Below are 4,471 nucleotides of genomic sequence, written 5' to 3'. Positions count from 1 at the left end.
CCAGATGGAAATTGACCATCAGACCCGAACTTCACAAAGTCACCTGTCTATTGAGAATTAGCCAGTGCATGATATAAAAATTTCCTTTTACAGTTTGTTCTGAAACATGTTTTCCCATTCACTTCCTCTCCCTAGAAGTTGAAGATAAACTCCCATAAGATAAATTGTACCTTTTGCCGACAATTGTATCACATGCTAATATGCCAGATAGTTTTTAACAATTTGATCACAGTAAGACCTGGAAAATCAACTATTCATTTGTGTCTTTGGAAACAGGAAAGCAGAACTGAGATAAGAACCCAGGCTTCTCTGTGGATTAAATGAAAAAAACAAACAAAATCAAAATGCCAAACTGTAACCTTGCTTATTGTTGTAGGATTGTATCTATCACAAGGGATAAAGTAATCTTCCGTATCCAGAGTCCCACGTATGTTCCAGCCTTAGTCCCACCAGACTAACTGGGTTATACTTTTTCCTTCTGGAATAGTCTATGGTATGATTTTTTCCCTGAGTACATCAGTTTTGCTCTGTTCTCTTTTCCACCTCACCTGGCCACCTGTCTTCCCCACATGGAGTGATCTGTCGGAAAGTTTTGGTAGAAAACCTTCGTAAATTTAGAGGGCAAGGATGTTCAGATATAGGAAGCACAGGAGTAAAGGGAGTCAAAAGTGATGTAATCGAAGAGAGTGCATCAGCAGCTAGGGATTAAATGTCCAGTTTGTGTCTCTCCTGTTCCAGTTTCTTCCCATCCTTCTTCCCTGGTGTCCAAAGGCCCCTCTCTGCGGGCCTTGTCGCAGTCTAGAATTTGAAATACCAGATTGTTCAGTGGATTTAAAGATAAAATAACTCTTCGAATATATTTTCCCTTAAACAATTTGTGAGCCCTCCAGTAGTTATCTAGTGAGTGTGTCTGGGGAAGTTTTGGGTCGCACGGATGCGCTAATGACAAACATGCCCCACCGCTGGGTGGTTTAACTTACTTTTCTTCTTAGTTACAAATTGTGAAGTTTAAACTTATATGTGTCCATTTGGCTAGAGACAGAAGCACAAAGGACACTGATGTTGTAAAGTAGTTAATAAGAAGCATAAAAATGGTAACGTCTGCAAATTCCTCTTAAAGCTATCTGCATTGATCCACACACAACCATGTCACTAGTATTTCCAAATTCAATGTGAAAAAGATTAAATGTATCCAACATTTAATTTATTTATTACTTATTGGGAATTTAAAATGTCAAACTATACTCTCAATGTGTTAGTTGCAAAGTTTTAGCAAATAGTATGAACTTTCTCCCATATTTTGTCATTGAGAAACAAAAAAAGCAAAAATTATAAAAATAAAGCTCCTGATGTTTTAAGGGCAACATGCAAGATTTCTCTATATCAAGGAATAAAAAAGGCATTCTTGTATATTTGACATAGTAATGTGTAATTGTTGTATTGTGTTTTAACATACATTCAGTCTTCCAATGATGAGACAATATATCATTTTAAAGCAAATTGGTCAACAAAATATTCAGTTTTTCTAAATTATGACTTTAGTGTGAATGAAATGCCCTATGTCATTGATTTCTTGATACAAATAAGGTCTATTTTATAGACAATAATATTTAAAGATTATTAAACATGAATTCTAAGACAACATTTTAGTAACACTGACATCAAATTTTTAAACAAAATTTTACCAGAAACAGTGGAACTATTTGGAACAATTACTAAGAAGACCTAGGGGATTAAATTATTGCTATTGAAAGAGTTTACAATAAAAAGGAAAAGGCAAGGACCGTTGCTTGGTAAGATCCTCACCAAATGCCCCATTTGTGATGTCCTGGTGCCACCCTTGGAGGTCTTTCTTTTGGTGTGAAGATCTCTGAGGACAGCTAGCACGCCACAGCCAGAAGCTGCGGATTGCCAGCAAATTCACAGCTGCTCCCTGGAACTGGCTTTCGGGACTTCTCAATGCTCCAGGAAGGGCTGAGCAGAAAGCCTGTTCCCCCCAGAGATTCCAGCAAGGATGTGAAGTGCACACCGGGCCTCTGAGGCTCCGCTTGGCTGTGTGGGGAGCGTGTTTTGCACCCTGATGAGCCCAGAGGTCGAGCAAGGCCAGCAGGTTGCAAAATGAAATCAATCATGACGTTTTCTGTTGGTTAAAGATAATTACCAAAATGAGTAGGGTGACATCTCTCAAAATGAACAAAGTGACAGTGAAAAAACTGGGGAGATCTGAATGAAGTCTGCAGTTTAGTTAACAGTACCGAATTGATTTTAATTTATACGTTTTGACAAATGTACCATAGTAGTGTAAGACGTTCTCATCATGGGAAGGTGGGTGGGGAGTATATGGGGATTCTCCGTATTACCCTTCTACAAGTCTAAAATTATTTTAAAATAAAAAGTACATATATATTTAATATATATGTGCAAATATTTCTTTTACAAGGAGTTCTAGAGGAGTTAGGCTGAGAGATTTTGATGCCACATGGAGGGAGTCTGCTTGCCGAGCTCAAATACGGCACCTGGCCTGATAAATATTTTGTGGGAAGGACGTTGAAGAATGCATCTCCTGTGCCGAGCGCACACAGTTCATTCTTTTGGAGCGCTTTCCTGCCCTGCGGATCACTGCGAGTCCCCCGTGGTAGTCTGTTTGCACCTGGAGATGACGGGGCAGCACCCTGCCCCATCTCTTTTATGTCCTAATAATGCTGCCGTTCTGACCATCCATTGAATCGGGTCCCCACTGCATTTCACACTTGGATTAACTCAATCATGCAAATTATGTCAAGCCTAAAAGAAATCGGGCTGTGGGCAAATAAGAAACGCTAATAAAAATTGAAAATACGGCTCACAGCCGAGATGCTCCTTTAAGAGGCGGCTGCTGTCACAGTCCTCAGGTTCCCTGGCTTTGGGAGAGTGGGAGTGGGGTGGGGGGGTAAGCAGGGTTGGCGGGGGGTAAGCAGGCTTGAGCTGCAGCATAAAGAAAAGCCACAGGGTCAATTAGATTCCCAAATCTGGATTCACCTCTTCCCGTGGAATGAAATGGTCCCAACAAGATTAGCAGGACACGATGAACAAAGCATTCCTTGAAATATTTTTGTTTGTCCTTCCCAAGCAAAGATTTCCAGCGGACTTTTAGTAGGTTTCCTAGTATCCCTTCTTGCATTAACACACAGTGGTTCGGTGCCAAGCCTCTGCTCTGCTGGTTCCTCCACTTGGAAGCCCTCTGGTAGACATTTCTATCACACATCTGGCTCTTTACTGTCTTCCGAGGTCTGGTTAAAACACAATCCCTTAGTTCAGACCGCTTTCCTAACTGGTCTCAAGAGAAGCGCTCTCTCCTGCTCTGAACCCTGTCCTGTTTTGCTGGTTTCTCACCTACGTCACCTAACATTTCCTGCCTTACATCAGACTCATTTGTGTACACTCAGCTCCTTGCTGCCTGGAATGTAGGCTCCCTGATGGAGAAGCCATGCCTTCCGGGTATCTCCCACAAGTTCTGGTATCATGGTTTATACACATCATTGTGGGTGCTCAGAAGTTATTTCTAGAAGGATTTCTTTGGAGTTTAGGTCGTGAATGAAGAAAAGACTATAATGGGAGAGGCTATGAGAGCTTCTAACTTCTATCTCAGACTGGCTTCATGCTCAGACAATTTGGTCTCCGTTCTTCATTGGTAGGGAACATTAGGCCATTAGGTAAAGGAAGGGACCTGTTGTGTGTGTGTGTTTTCTTTCTTTCTCTTTCTTTCTTTCTTTCTTTCTTTCTTTCTTTCTTTCTTTCTTTCTTTCTTTCTTTCTTTCTTTCTTCTCTCTCTCTCTCTCTCTCTCTCTCTTTCTTTCTTTCTTTCTTTCTCTCTCTCTCTCTCTCTCTCTCTCTCTCTCTCTCTTTCTTTCTTTCTTTCTTTCTTTCTTTCTTTCTTTCTTTCTTTCTTACAGTCTTGCTCTGTCACCAAGCTGGAGTGCAGTGGCACGATCTCAGCTGGCTGCAACCTCCTTCTCCTGGGTTGAAGCGATTATCCTGCCTCAGCCTCCCGAGTAGCTGGGACTACAGGCGCACACCACCATGCCCGGCTAATTTTTGTGTTTTTAATAGAGACAGGGTTTCACCATGTTGGCTAGGATGGTCTTGATCTCTTGACCTTGTGATCCGCCTCGACCTCCCAACGTGCTGGGATTACAGGCATGAGTTACTGTGCCCAACCAACCGTGTGTGTTTCTAAACAAAAAACCAAATTTGAAAAGAACCATGAATATGCAAGGAGGGCCTGGACCCTGTTGGAAGCCCTCAGAGGCATGACTCCAGCTAATCCTTAGCTTCCAGGGGTGAACCCAAATGTGTAGCAGGTGCTTGGTTTGATTCCCCGCTTACTCCTGAATTCTTGATCCACTCAGCACTAGTCTCCCTTTAGGGGTTTCACCTCCTTTACTTGAAAGCTATTGACCTAAGATTGCCTGAGCAGATAATTTCCTGTACC

The sequence above is a fragment of the Chlorocebus sabaeus genome, chromosome 14 (assembly GCF_047675955.1).
Source record: "Chlorocebus sabaeus isolate Y175 chromosome 14, mChlSab1.0.hap1, whole genome shotgun sequence".
Classification (NCBI taxonomy): Eukaryota; Metazoa; Chordata; class Mammalia; order Primates; family Cercopithecidae; genus Chlorocebus; species Chlorocebus sabaeus.
This window is presented reverse-complemented; position numbering follows the sequence as displayed.